This window comes from Macaca mulatta, chromosome 14 (genome assembly GCF_049350105.2).
Source record: "Macaca mulatta isolate MMU2019108-1 chromosome 14, T2T-MMU8v2.0, whole genome shotgun sequence".
In the NCBI taxonomy this organism is placed as follows: domain Eukaryota; kingdom Metazoa; phylum Chordata; class Mammalia; order Primates; family Cercopithecidae; genus Macaca; species Macaca mulatta.
Genome location: NC_133419.1, coordinates 79,882,655 through 79,897,810, shown reverse-complemented (window position 1 = coordinate 79,897,810; position 15,156 = coordinate 79,882,655). Strand labels below are relative to the sequence as shown.

At 47.6% G+C, this 15,156-nt stretch overlaps 1 protein-coding gene and 1 long non-coding RNA gene across 3 annotated transcripts in view; one reads left to right on the top strand and one right to left on the bottom strand.

The window, feature by feature from the left end:
* Window positions 1-868: 868 nt before the first annotated feature.
* On the bottom strand, window positions 869-5,740 carry LOC144334432 (uncharacterized). The gene is made up of 3 exons (XR_013404235.1): window positions 5,631-5,740; window positions 2,112-2,194; window positions 869-1,307 (listed from the first exon to the last, which is right to left on the bottom strand). It is a non-coding gene; the product is annotated as an uncharacterized LOC144334432 (long non-coding RNA).
* The window catches only part of TENM4 (teneurin transmembrane protein 4), a 792,376-nt gene continuing 781,826 nt past the window's right edge, over window positions 4,607-15,156 (top strand). Inside the window, exon 1 of one of the 2 annotated variants that reach the window (XM_015115340.3) lies at window positions 4,607-5,053. The gene's annotated coding sequence lies outside the window, so the exon portion shown is untranslated. Of the gene's footprint in view, window positions 5,716-15,156 lie in introns of both variants that reach the window. The other variant, XM_077964103.1, reaches the window with a different exon arrangement.

The following is a 15,156-nucleotide window of genomic DNA, read 5'->3' as shown; positions in this document are numbered from 1 at the left end:
TCTAATTATGGAAGTTTGATGGCGTTTATCAGTAGGTGTCCAAATCCTAAGTAACCAACTTGCATATTTGATGTGGTGTCAGACAACAGGCATGAGGCATTGCCTCTTGCTCCTCAGTGTCTTCTTGCTTTGAAGTACTTACTCCCTGAAACAATTTTCTAGTAACTGCTGGACTCTGAAGGGAAGGATTTTTTGCAAATAAATACATTTGCTAATTAAAACTTGCCCTTTAAAGACTCACATTTTCTTGACCCCACTATATGTTTTCTTTTCCTTATAACATATCACAGAATCAATAAGGGCAATGCAAACATCTTTAATATGTACAGTTTCAACAGCTCTCATAATGTATCTGCCTCCATAAGAATGCCCTCTCCTCCTCTCTAGCCCAGCTAAGAATTTCCCCTGATTTGCTAAATGCCTCCTTGTTTCACTCTCAAAGATAAATCTCAAAACGCAGTTACTCTTCAGGAGGAGTGAGAAGGGTGGATTGAAAAGGGATAAAGTCGGGGAGTTGGGGGAATGATCATAGCCATGTCTTTGTGTTTTTTTAATGGCAGCTTTAAAAAGTTTTTATAATGGAATAATGAATGTTTACAGTAGGAAGATTATAAAATACCAGAAAAAGTATAAAGAAGAAAATATATATTACTCATAACCCCATCACCCAGAGGAAAACACGGTTAATATTTGGCATTTTTTTCTTCAGACTTTTCTGCAAGAGGGTTTTTATGTAGCTAATAATTTTGAATTCTCTTTTAAAATATTATATATGCCAATACTAACTTTTTTATGGCATGAAAAACTGCAAAAACACTTTAGAGTAGCTGCATAATATTCCAACAAAAGCTGTCCTCCAATTTACTTATTTTATTTGACCATTTAGGCTGCTTCCATTTTTTTCCCATTATTACAAATAATGTACTGTCATTATATCCAATCTCCTGTTTTTCTGGGTAATACATAGTTCAGGTATTGTGCATGGCCACTTTTTTGCTATAATGTCAGAGGTGAGCATTTGCTACAGAGACTGGCCTGCACAGTCTGAAGTATTGACTATCCGGTTATTTACAGAAAGTGTTTGCCAGCTCCTCCACTGGGAGGTGAGCTCCCTGAGGGCAGGAACGGCACTCCATTTATCTTGCTGCTGCTTGTTTCTTGCTGGTAGTAGGCACTCTATAAATGTATGTTGAATAGGCTTGAAATGCAGTGGATTGATTTGTCAAAGATGAGTGCAGCCACATGGCTGTTCTGGCTTCCCCAGCTTTCCTCTTGCTGTGTGGCCACTTTGTGCCCCAGTTTTCTCTCTACAGAAAGAAGATAATATTATCTATCTTGCTCAGTTCATTGGCTGGCTATTTGGAGGTCTTAGGCTGAATTTTACAACTAGTGTTTCCTATGGCACAGAGCAGCCATATAGGAGAATCTCAGGTTAGCTATAGAGTTAGATTATAACATGGTAGCAACTGACCTTTTCTTCCCCCTCTAAAATTCTCCCTGAATTCTACTTCCTCCTGAATACTCTTGACATTGCAATGAGTAAGTACCACCTTCCATTGAGATATCCAAGCTTGAAAACTGAGTGTCACTTTGGGCTTCTCCTTGCTACCCCCATCCAATCAGAAACCAAAATCATCCTTAATCTCTCTCAAATCTCTCCTCCCTTATCTGGCTTCACTGCAGCTGCCTTAGTTTACCTAAATGACCTACTTATTCCTGCCTCTAGTCTTCCTAAGTCACCCCAGTTAATCCATTTCTCTACACTGCTGCCAAATTATCTTTTAAAAACACACTTAAGATCACATCCTTCCTCTTCTTAAAAGCCTTCATTAATTGTCTACCCTACTTCTACCCCAGTACCTGAACTTTCAGGATGTTTGGATCCTTAGCCTCCTTCAGGTCCTGTCAAAATCCAATCCTAGACTCTAGAACTCCTCTAGACTCCTCCAAGACCCTCCCCCAATATGTCCAACTCTGCTATGAGTATCTCATGCTTTTGTCCATGTCATCATACTGTTACCTGTACCTAAAAAGCATCTCCCCTCTTTTCATGGTCTAGCTAATTCCTTGCCTTCAAAACTCAGCTTGAGGCCAGGTATGGTGGCTCACACCTGTAATCCCAGCACTCTGGGAGGCCTAGGTCAGAGGATTGATGGTAGTTGAGACCAGCCTGGGCAACACAGTGAGACCTCATCTGTAAAACAAACAAACAAAATTAGTTTGGTGTGGTGTGGTGTCACGTGCCTGTGGTCCCAGCTACTCAAGAGGCTGAGATGGGAGGATCACTTGAGCTCAGGATGTTGAGTCTTCAGTGAACCAAGATGGCATCACTGCACTCCAGCCTGGGTGACAGAGTGAGAAACTGTCTCAAAACAAAACAAAAAACAAAAAATTCTCAGCTTGAATGTCACCTCCTATGGGAAATCTTCACTTACTCCCAACAATTCCATTGGGCATCCTTCATGATTAGATTCAGGTTATTCATGTCTACCAGGAATATCACAGAAGTGATATGTCCTTCCAGTGTACTATATCAGGGGCCACATGATGTCTACTTGTCACATTCCTGGTAATACTGATTTTAATCACTCAACATGGAGTCTTTCAGGTTTTCTATTGAAAAGCTACTATTTTCTCCTTTGAAATTAATCAGTATCATGTGGGCAGATACTTTGAAACTATATATATTTTTTGTTTCTCAACATACTTTTACCTACTTTTACCCACTACTTTTAGCATCTGGGTCTCATTTTTCTCACTGGTCAAATGAAATGCATAGACTGAAAGTGGTTTGCAAAATTATCACTCTCAAAGATCCCTTTCTTATACTCCCTGTCTTGGATCTCCTGTAGTGAAAGAAGTTATCCACCAAACCAATGTTACTCCTTCAGGTACATGTGTCTCATTTTCTCAGTATACATTCATGAAACATGCCTACTGAACTGTAAGCTTGGAAAACAAGGCCTGTTTGTCTCACCACTGAATGCTGAGACCTATCACAGCACCTGCCACAAAGTAGGTGGTCAACAAATATTTGTTGAAGGACTAAATCTAACTGCCAATCACAGCTGATGCCCAGCATTTGATGTCTGCAGTGAGGACACAAAAGGCAGAGACTCGACATTTTAGTTAATCTCAGAGGCTTTGTCACTGGTCACTGTACACTTATCATAAAGATTTTAAAAATAGATTGGACAGATTGTGTGGAAACTTCCCACCCACCCCAACCCATCCCTGCCTTTCTGAGATGCCCTAGTTATGAGATGTTGAAGGGGCATTCCAGCACCCCACGTTTATAATCTGTGATGCCTTTATAATCAGCATATGGCAACTGGCTAGACAGTCTCCTCACCACACAGAAGAGTTTTCAAAATAGCCTACCCCTCCTTTCACATTTATGTGAAATTAGCATTGTCACATTTCCTCCTTCATTAACTACTTTAGATCAGAGAGACACAGTGTAGCAGAAGATCATGAAGGAAGTTGTCTTAAAGAAGGAAACTAACGTAAATTAAGCGTCTCATATACACCCAGTGCTTTCTTTCCATTGTTCTCTCTTTTAATCCTCACCACAACTGGTGAAGTCGGTATCATCCATTTTATAGATGAGAAAACTGAAGCCGGGTAAGGGGAAATGGCTCGCACTAAGTCCTACAGCCAGCAGGCAGCAGGGCTGGAGTGGGAATTCCTCCAGTCTCTTCCCCAAAGCCCTTCCAAGTTGCCACTCAGTCAAACTACCACTCTCATCACCTAAAAATGCCCTTCTCTTGGAAATGTGCTTGCCATCACGATCCAGACATTCGAGGGACAGAAATCTCTTGGACTGCAATCACTGCTATTTTTTAAGTGATTGTTATCACGACTCAGTAGCTGTTACCATGGTTTTGGGGAAGTTGTCCGAGGAAGGAGGGCCTTGCTTTGGGCATCTTGCATGCCTGAGGAAGGAACTCAAGATCTTAGCTCTTAATTACCTCTGATTGTGCTGCAGTAGCAACTTGAAAGAGACCGTCCCTAGAAAAGTGTTGGGGTGGCGAGTGTGGAGTAACATCCAGCGGGCAGGCAGAAGGGAGGCCATGGGCCCCAGAGAGACCCAGGGAAAGGCGAAGAGGAGGGAGAGGAGACCAGACCCTGCTACGGGGACCCTGGAGAGAATGTCAAAGGAGGAGGAAAGAGAACAAAAGGCAAGAAGAGAGGAAGTACAAGGAAGTCCAGAAAGGAAAAGAGAAAGTTTCAGAAAGGGGGAGAGAAAGCAAGCAAGGAGGGCAAAAGAAGAAAGAGATCAAGAAAGATACGGAACCGAGAGACTCGGAGAACTCGAGAAAGCAAAGGAGGTAAAAGGAGAGAAGATGGAGAAGGCGGCGGAGAGGAAGGGGGAAGGAGAGAGAGGAACCGAGACTGGGGTGAGGGAGCGGCCGCGCGTGGCCCCCGGAGAGGCGCCCATCACCTGCGTGGCGCCCCCCGGCGCCGGAGGGCAGCCCTGCTCCCAGCGCCCGTGCGCCGCGCGGCTTGCCGGCCTCATAGGATTGGCTCCCGCCTCCCATTCATGTAACCTGCGTGTGCGTGTGCGTGTGTGTGTGTCTCTCTCTCTCGCTCGCCCTCTCTTTCTGTGTGTAAGAGAGCGAGGGTGGGGGACGGAGGCAGGCAGGCGAGCAGGCAGGGAGGGGAAGAAGAGAAGGGAAGCTATTAAACACACACACACACTCACACACGCGCGCGCACACACCCGCCCCAACCCCCCAGAAGCCTCGGGATTGCAGCTGTTTCATGTGGGGCAGCAGTGCTGGCAGGGACGCCGGCCGGGAGCGGCCGGGAGCGGGAGCCGGGCGTGCGCGCGCGGCTGGAGGCTTGCTGGGGCTCCGCTCCCCGCGGGAGCTATTGTTGGTCTCGCCGGAGCTGAGTGCAGAGCCCGGACCTGCTCCTTCCTGGGCGCCCAGCTCCGGCTCGCGGAGCAGTGGAGCCGCGACGCCGAGAGAGAGAGGAGCCACCGGCGCGGCGCCTTGCCTCCCTGCCGCCCTCCTCCCGGCTTCCCCGGCGGTAGCAGCTTGCAGCCACGGTAAGGCGGCGTGATCCGCTCTACGGAAAAGCGCCTTGGGGACCGCGGCGACGCCTCGCCAGCTCCCTCGTCCTCTGCACTGCTGGCCCGGGCAGGGTTCGGGTAGCTCATCCGGCTGCCGAGGGCTCCGGGAGATGTTTGCCTGCTCCCCTAGCCCGAGAGGAGGGAGGCTAGGGCGCGGGTGGTCGAGGGGCAAGCTGGTCTGGAGCCCCGAGCCGCCGCAGCCCCCGGAGCCCGCCGCGGACTGGAGCCTGGGAGCAAGGGCTGGGGGAGGGCAGGGAGGTGGGAGGCGGGTGGGAGGGAGGCGGCGCGCCCCAGGTTCGTCTGCCTCTCCCCGCTCTCCTTCCCCGCCCCAGCCCCATCGCCTGCAGCCCCTCTGCAGACCAGCCCGCCCCAGGCTCCCGGCGGGCGCTGGAGGAGCCCGCGAGGCAGCGCCGGGCTTCAGCGGCTGCAGCCTGCCCTGCGGGGCAAATGCCGGCTGCAGCAGCCCCGCACCGGCGGTGGTTGGAGCTGAACCCGGAGATGCGACCCGAGCTCCTCGCCCTCTGCAACCCGTGGGTCGCCCGCGTCTCCTCACCGGCCGCCCGGCCGCGGTATTGACGTTCGTCTTGGAGCCAATTGAGGCTGCAGCCGCCGGATGGACGCTTGGAGGGCTCCCGGGTGTGAGTGTGACTGTGTGACTACTCTCACCCCCAGCTTCGGGAAATGTGCCCAGGGTTGAAATGTGATCACCGAGCTCCTTAGTCATTTTAATTGCCATTTTTAAATGCGGTCGTTACATTGGAGGAGCAGACGGGAAAGTAGTGGGGTGGCGTGTGTGTGTGTGTGTGTGTGTGTGTACACACACGCCAACAGAGGAATACACAACCAACTACTTGGGTGAAGGGCAGGGAGTTCAACTAGTGAGTCCTTCTTGGCGGGGTGGTCGGGCGAGTTAGCTGCCTGCTGCCCGCCCCTTCTCTGCCTGCCCCCGCCTAGGCGAGGTTGGAAAGTACTGGAAATTCAACTGCGTGATGCTTAACTTTGGAAATTGGCTCCCCTTTCAGGGCAAAACGTTAAGGCGATTTATGCACCCGCGTCCATGTGGATAAGTGCATTACTGTTCATTTGGGTGAGGAGCCCTCAACAGTACCACGCCAACCCCCCACCCTATCTCTAACTCCCTCCTACCCCCTAACCCTGGAGAGAAGGTTTATAGAGATGCAGTTATCCGTAAACCATCAACGCACTGAAAGGGGCGCAGGGAGGCAGCCAGGGTTTTGCCGGAACCTGCATGCTGGCTTGGTGTTTGACTAGCACACGAGATCACCCTGCTGCTTTGTAGAAGGTGGCAGTGGGGCACGCTCGGGATTCCGATCGCCGGGGTGGGGGGTGGGGGGAAGAGGGTGCCCATGTACTGAGCTCTCAGGACGCGTAAGGAGAGAGATCTGCCGAACGGCATCGCCGGCAATTACATAAGCTGCTCGGTGATTACCCGGAACTGTGATGCGAGCACCCGGTTCTCGAAGGACAAGCCTTAAAGTTTGCCTGCTTGGGGAGTGTAAGTACCGGGGCGCCCCCACCCCGGCCCGGGTAGCTAGGATACGCCTCGCACCACGGCGCCCACTTGTGCGATGGGCGTAGGGTGCTGATGCTGCTGTCCCCAGAGAACCGGTTACCGAGGCAAGGACTCGGTGGGGGCATCCGGAATTGATCGCAGAGGAGGAGTCAGTCAGAACTCAGGTTTCGTTGAGTCTTCAGAGCTCTAAGTCTTCTCTCGGAGATGTTGGAAGGCCTTCCAGGGAACGCCGTTTTCAGAAACTGACTTGGTGTCCTGTGGAGCCCCAAAACCCCTCTTTTCCGCCCTTCCTGGGCGCCCCTCCTCGTCTTTCACACCCTGTGCCCTTCGCGTGTTTAGAAACCTGCCCGCGGTGCCTGGTCCCCCTTGGAGATTCCCAGGCAGCCCAGCCATCCAGGCCCAAGCTGGCAAGGGGTTAGAGGGAGTAGAACGCTGGCTCCGCCGGGCTGCCACCCTTACCTACACCTATTCCTGGTTTCCTGGGCTAGCCCGGCGCTGATGGGGACGGGATGGGGCTGGGGCGGGGTATGGCTTCAGTCCCCTCGCCTCTCCCCTCTGCAGACAGCAGTTTGCTTCTGTTGCGTTTATTCTCCCCGTCTCGCCGCTTCCCTCCAGCGCCGCAGCTTGTGTATCACGTTGATAGGCTTTGATAGAGAAACCACAGTAAGAGTGTGCTTTTAAATCTTAATTTTCGTCTGTAGAGGGATAAGCCACCCCAGCCCTGACAGAGCCGTGGGGAACGCTGAAGTCTGGGACACATTGGCCCTGAACTCCTCCCTTCCCCCTAGCCCGCAGTCAGGAGATGGTGGTGTGCATGGGTGGGGAGTGTTTTGTTTTTGCCACATTCCAGCGTCCTGAAACCTCTTGTCCCCTCCCACTGAAATCCCCGATCTGTCTGAATCTGTTCCGTGCTGTAAAATAAATCCTCCCTCGCGCAGACCTGTGGGGCCCTTCGGATTTCCTGCCGCTGCCATGATCCTTAACAATGCGATTGCAAAGCCAGTGCTCGACTGGAAAAAAATCCCCAGGTGCCAGCCGGCCGCGCCTTGACCTTGCTGAAGGAGCCTTTAACCCGGCTGCCAGAGGGGCTCTGGTCCAGCCGCGGGAATCCAGGAAGAAGAAGGGCGCCCCGGAGGCGGCTGGGTTCGCTCCCAGGACAGGGCGGGAATCGGGTCGCCGCGGGGACGGCAGAGGGGGGGAGGGGACGGGACTCCGCCGCAACCTGTTTGCCGGCGCGCAGGGCCCGCGCATCCCCACTCCCTCGCCCCGGCCCCTCGTGACCCGCCTTCCCCGCCGGCCTCCAGTTGTCTTCGGGGTACCGGAGTCGGCCGCGACTCCCTCGCGCTCTGCGCCGGAGTCCGCGGGACACCACCAACTTTGGGCTCCTCGGTGGCCGGAGCAGCGGTGCGAACCAGCAGGGCGGCCGTGTGGGCGGGGCCTGGGCGGGAAACTGGAGCCGAGACTACAGCATTCCAGGCCAGGTTCCAGCCGCAAGCGCCGCACCGCACAGTGTTGAGTCCGGGCCGCGCCTTTCTCCCCTCCCCCGCCCGGCCGCGTTCCTCCGCACTCACAGCGCGCTCCGGGCCCTCTGCGCTTCGGCTTTCAGCGGGAGCCCTTCTCGTCAAAATTACGAGGGGTGTTTTCACTGGTGGTGACAGTGGGAACTAGTTTTCTGCGCGCCTGTGTGTGTGTGCATTTGTGTGTGTGTGTGTGTGTGTGTGTGTGTGTGTGTGTGTGTGTGTGTGTGTGTGTGTGTGTGTGTTGGGGAGCAGAGAGATTTGCATCAGAGGCACACATAGCGCAAAAAACGGGTTTTCCCTTTCCAGGTGTTCTAAGGGAATGCTGAGGAAGAATCCGTTTTCTCTGGTGAGGGTGTTGTCGGGAAACTCTTACACTTCGTGGAACTGGACCTGTTGGAGCTGATTTCCTAGAGTGAACGGGTGTCTCCCTTAGCGGCACCTTGCGTGCAGTAGGTCCTTGGAAATGTTTGGGGAACTGAAAGTCCTCAAGAGATTCAGCCAGGGCTTAGGGCATAGATGTTCGTGTGCTTTTAGGGAAGTAATTCGGGGAAGCTTTTATTCCCAGCATGTGTCTTGAACTGAGGGGAGGGCAGGTTGCGGAGGGCTTGTGGAATTGCCATCTTCTGTGGTGGGGAATCGGGAAAGGGATCGGGGACAGAGAGCTTCGGTTTTCTAGAAAGAGTTCTTGGATTATTCCTCTGCTCGCATCCTGTTCTCATCAAGGCCTCTGTTTGGGGGTGGAGGTAAAGTGGTGCAGTAAGCCGATCGGTCACCCTAGTAGACCGACCTTGACCAGTGCGAACCCCAAGGGGCAGAACTAGTGCTTGGTCTGAACAAGAACCATCAAAGGATAGTTCTGTAGTGAGTGGAGTGGCCTAGAATATGAGCTAGAAGGCTAGGTATTAGAGTAGAGGGTTCCCACGGACTCTCCTCCAATAGAATTTGATTCTATTTGGTATAGTCGCCTCAATCTTTGGTGGTTTTGTGGGAGTAAAATGATAGGATGTGACTTTAATCCCTTAACTATTGGGTTGGAATCATGGCTCTGTGACCTTAGGCAAATTGTCTTTGGAGCTTCAGTCCTCTCCCCTGTAAAATGGCACAATATTGTTTAGTTTGCAACATTGTCAGTATTAACATCGCTAAGGCCTCTGGCGTACTGTGGTGCCTTCACAGATGATTGTACCCTTCTACCTCCTTATCCCTTTCCAGGAAACATCCTGCATTTGTTGGGTGGGGACTGGGCAGAGAAATCAACAGCCCCAAAAGAACCACTAACCTTGCATCCAGCCTATTTAAAACCAGCTTCAAATGCTTGAAATGAAAATATCTTTTCTTTTCTTAGGAAAGTCATTTCCAGTTTTGTTAGAATTTGTGCTTCATGGAGTCCCTTTCTCTGACAGAGTTGCATCCTCATGCAGATTGGCATGTCACATAACCCAATATTTCCAAATCAAAAGTTACAAATAAGGGAAAAGAAGGTGATTAGGAATTAAAGATTGTTGGGCAACATAAGCCAGAGACTCAATTTAAGATGCCAACTCACGCTCTAATTGTGCTAGAGGTTGAAGGAAAATGAGATTTGATAAGCACCAGTGGTGCAAGTCTCCACCTGGGTACTTAGCCCCTGTCCTGGTCTAACAAATAGCTACACAGCCCCAGCCCAAACCTTCTGTAGTTCCTGTCCCAGTACCTTCTCCCACATCCGTTAATCTAAAAAGTTAAACAAAAGAACAATAGGATTTAAATCATCTCCTTGCAGATTAGATTCCAAGAACCTAGCAGGGTAAATCAATGTCAATTCTAGATTTAAGGGGCTGATTTTTACCTGCCTTCTTACATGGTCTATCAGCTTGGCTTTTATTGTAACTGAAAGCTGAATCACTCCATCTTTGCTTTGCACTGACAGATGGGCTGTGGGGGCCACTTTGAAAGTAACATGCCCCAGTTCTCAGGGAGCCAAGCAAACACAGATCCCTGAATGTTCTCTATAAGGAAAATGTCTAATGAAACAATGTAAATATGTGTGCCGATTGCTCCCTGGGTTATATATTTATCACTTTTTTTTTCTTTTACAGTCTTTATTCTAATGACCAAAGTAATATGTGCTCACTGCAGCAAATTCAGGCATTACACAGAAAAGCAAAGCCAAAATGTTACACCCAACATTTTGGGTTGTACCTTGTGACTTTATGAATGTAGAAAAAATGATGAGATCCTAGTATAATGTTTTGAATGCTTATTTTCATCTAATGATAAAGTATGCAAATCTTTTCATGCTCTAACTTTTCCTCCTATGGTGATATTTGTAATGCTACATAGACCCCCAATGATATAGTATGGCAGATATAATTTAATGAGTACCTAATTTTTTGACTTTGTGTTTATTTTTCATTTTTTATTATAATAAGACTGTAGTAACCATCCTTGGAGATACTGTGCAGTTTTAGTATTTCCTTAAGATAAATTCCTAGAAAGTAGCATTTCAGGGTTAAAGGCAGATACCATACTAAAGCTTCTGTCACACATGAAAAGCAGTTAGGTAAACCGTGATGTCTCCTTCATCTTTTTAACCAGAATATGGCTATTTACTTTGCAGTCCCTTACAGGCTTGGGAGCCCAGGTGGTAGAAGAAGGCAGGGGTGACCGTCAAACTTCAAGCAGGGAATTTGCATAATTTTGAGCTGTTCTGCTGAACTGATACACAAATTCTTTTTCCAAGAACATTTTTCTTCCCTGGCTCTTGGAATCATCACTTTCTGGAGTGCTTCAGCCAGCAATGGAGTTGAAATATGTAAATATGTTCCTCAGCATTGTAGGTGGGGCTGGCTCCATGGTGAATGACAAACAGTTCCTCGGAGAAGAGTGTGTGTCTTCAGCATTTGCTGAGGCTGTGGATTTCCCCCTCCCACCTTTTTCCTTCCCTTTGGTTCAGAGGCCTTAAACTGGCCTGGGAGATCTTACAAAGCAAACAGTTGAGACTCTACCCCACAGCTTATCTCCACCTGCTGTATGGCATTTTACTGGGAAAAAATCAACCCAACGGAGTCTCCCTTCACAGTCCCAGGGCACAATCAATCAATCAATCAACATGTCTACATGCTATTTTGAAAGTGGAAATTGTTAGGCATCTTGTCCCCTCCTTGCGTGGTTCAATCCAATCAGAGGGTGCTTTTGCCAGTCCCCCTCCTCATGTGTGGGATTTCTGTGACCCAGAAAAGATACATTCCCTTGTAGTTAGATAGCTAGTCATTTAACAAAGAATTCAGTGGAACCAGTGAGGGAAGTCCGGTCCTCCCATTTCCAAGGTGCCCCCATGCTCAGCAGGAGACATGAGGAGTTCCTTTAGATCAGGTAGACAGGTCACCTCAGGATTGTTTCACAGTGTGGTCACCACAGAGGGAGCCCGCTCTGTTGGTTGACTCTGACTTCAGACAACAGTTTAGATGCCGCTTTGATACTTATGCCACTCTAGTTTCACTAGGGAAGGTGAAGGGAGGTTTCTATTCTTTGTCATGTTCTGAACATCAAATCAGAGCTTTGCTTTCATTTGGAAAACAGAAAGGAAAACAGGCCATATGGGATCTCCAGAGCAGTGGTCAGCACCCCAGTTCATTTTCCTGTGTGTTCTGCACTCGCTTTACACAATGGCAGCACTGTAGCCTCACCCAATAGTGCAAAAGGGTATCAGAGGCAATTGGTTAATCATTAAAATCCTTAAGAACATTAGGTTTTAAGAATGTTTTCCTTTGAAAGTCGTTTTTCTCGCTGTGGGATGAGTGTTGATTTCTGAAAGGCTGGTCTTGCACCCCTTGAAAGTCAAACAAAAGGGTTGCAGTTAGTACATTTATGGCTTTGGGTAAACCTTGCCAATTCCTGATGCCACTTTTCCTCACTATAAATTTGGGTTGGGAGAAGCGAGTGGTTTCCATGTTTTGTTAAGTTAGTGCAATCTCAAACTCTAAGGTGCACACCCCTAGTTTTGGAATCTTGTTAAGATGCAGATTCTGCTTCAGTTGGTCTGGGGAGGGGCCCAAGAATCTGCATTTCTCGCCAGCTCCCAGGTGCTGCCATGCTCCTGGTCCATGGTCCACACATGGAGTAGCAAGATTTCAAGCTATCTGCTGCTCTGACATTATTTCAAAAAGTAATAATCATGATCCCTGGATGTCAAGAGGAGTTGCTTATATTTGTAGAATGGCACTATAAAGTGTCCATTCTTTCATTTTAGATTTGGGGAATAATCTTTATTTCCGCAGACAGTGGAAATAAAGTGCAGAGAGCAGAGTCAGTCCTCTCATCCTGTAGTCGTATAGGAGATGGAAAATGAGGCAAGAACAAAACGAACACATACTCAGTGTTTTCTGTGTATCAGAGAAACTGAAGCTCAGTAAGGCTGAGCCCAGGGTCACACAACTAGAACTAGCATTTGATGATAGGCCTCTCTGTCTCCTAAATCCTTATTTCTCCTAGAATGGCAACTTTGTAACTTTCAAGAATGCCACATAATTAAAATTGATAACTTAGCAAAGCATTTTCCCTTTAGAGGTCCTTTTTCTGGGCCTACTTTGAGAGTGGATCAAGACATGTAAAAATTTGCATCATTATCATGTAAGCAATTAAAGTGCTTAAGAGCTTAAAAGCAATTTGTTCAAGTTGGTTAAATATCCACCCTCCCCAATCTTGTTTGTATTATTAATTTACTCATCAAACTGTGACATCAGAACTATTGTGAAGGTAGATTTCAGTGTCTTCTGTTTGATAGAACCTTTTAAATTCGAAGGGCTTGTATTGATGAGGTCCACAGTGAAAGGATCCAGTTCAGGGTGAGTCAGAGAAACCAGCTTTTTACTAAACAAACCCAGCTCTGCTTTGGCCTCTGGATGAGAACTGATTGTTTAAACGTTTTATTAACGTGCAATTATTCTGAGAACCAGTCAGCAATGCAGCTCTTTGCAAACATTAATTAGCTGATCCTCACATCATCCCACATGACAGATAAATAGCATTAACCTTGCATTTGAGAAAACAAATGGACACACACAGATGAGGGAGGAAGAGGGCAGCTCTTGCCTTGAAAGAAATATGGTAGAAGTAGGTGGAATTAGAGGACCGCGTGAGTTTTTTACTTTATCATATTTATTGAGAAACACACTAGATAATCTAGAGCTATTCTATGCAGTATAGGAGTCACTAGTCACATTTTAAACTAAATTTAATTAAAATGAAACAAAGCTAATCATTTATTTCCTTGCTTGCATGAGCCAGATTTCAAGTGCCCAAGAGCCACATGTAGTTAGTGGTTGCCATACTGGATGGTGCAGTTACAGAACATTTCTATCATTGCGAGACATTCGATTAAGGCTGGAATTTTAAAAAATGCAAAGATCCTTGCCATTATGAACTCCAATGTAAAATTTCCTAAAACAATAACTGACACATGGCAACTACTGAGTAACTCAAGTTCTGGTAAAGATCTTTGGGCTAATGGTTAGGGACCCAGCTTCTGGAGCTAAAGGACTGAATTCAAATCGTGGGTGTGCCACGTACTGAATGTATGACTACAGGTAGATGACTAATTAAATGATGTACGACTATCGGCAGACTATTTGAATGCTCTATGCTGATTCATGCTGCTATTTTTCACTTGTCTTATTAGCTAAGATTATTTTTAAGGCAGTGTTGGATCCTGGAGAGGGTGCTGGGAGACAGGTACTCTCCTTTGCTGCTGGTGGAAATGCAAATTAATATACCCTTTTAGGAAAGCAATTTGGCAATAACTGTCAGTAGACTTCGGAACACTTATTCCCTTTAGTCCAGTATTCTGATTCTAGGAATCTAGCCAAAGAAAATAATCAGAGATGGGCAGAGAAGATTTAAGAATAAAAATGTTCATTGCAGTGTTATTTATAAAAGTGGGGAAAAAGGTAAACAATTGGATGGAATAAGTAAAGTGTGGCCGAGCCTAACAGCGGAATATTATTCAAAGATTATGTGTTGTTTTGAAAATGTGTTTTGTGACAAGGGAAAATGCCATGATAAAAATTATGTTTTAAAAAATACTAAGTGCTATACTGCTAACCCCCAAAAGTATTTTTAAAAGTAGATATTTGTTTAAGCAGGACTAGAGAAATAAAGTACTGAGTAGTAACTTATGAATTAATAGAATTTTTGATGGTTTGGGGAAGATTGTTTTGACTTTTTTCTTTATTAAGTTTTGTGTTTTATTTATTTATTTAATTTATTAACTGAACTAACCTAAGAGAATTGGCAACTGTGTGTCCCTGTGCTCTTTCTGCTATAGAATGCCTTAGAGACTCCTAGCTGCTCCAAATCTGTTTTTTTCTAGCATGTTTGGAACTTCTGGCTTATCTATTCTAGACTTTGTCTGCTTTCAAGGCCTAGATGTTCTTTCTAATGTTAAACCTTAATTCCTGTTTATGGCCATGTAAGTACGTTTCCACATGTAGTAGGTGATTCTGACTGAGCAGCGTAGGGTATTGCAAAAGACGTCAACATCAGAGATGGAAAGAACTAGGTTCAGGCCCTGAACTATCATCACCTCCTTGCCATGGGACCTTGGGAGACCCTTCTGTGCCTCAGTGTCCTCATCTATGAATAGGGAAGCAATAGAATCTATCTCATATCTCATGGCTGTGTGGATTGTGTTCACGTCAGTGGGACATCTGGCACATGAGGAAACGTAAATGTCTTCCATGCCTGGGGTGCAGCACCCTCTAGAATGTACACTCCTTCAGTGCTTGTACCGCTCTCTTGAGATTGTAGGATCATCACTCTCCCGAAGAGGGAGAGGAGACATCATTGGTTACTCAACATGACCCCTGCCATAAGGGGACCTGGACAGAGCCGGGACCTGGACAGATGTCTGACAGACTCTGAGCCTTGTGCTCTCTCTGGTACAGGTTTGGAAGTTCTGTTCCCACCTGGCTCGTTGTATTTTGCTTATTGGTTTCCCTGGGCTGCCCTTCATTGTGATGCCATTAACCCCTCAACATTTCCCAGCC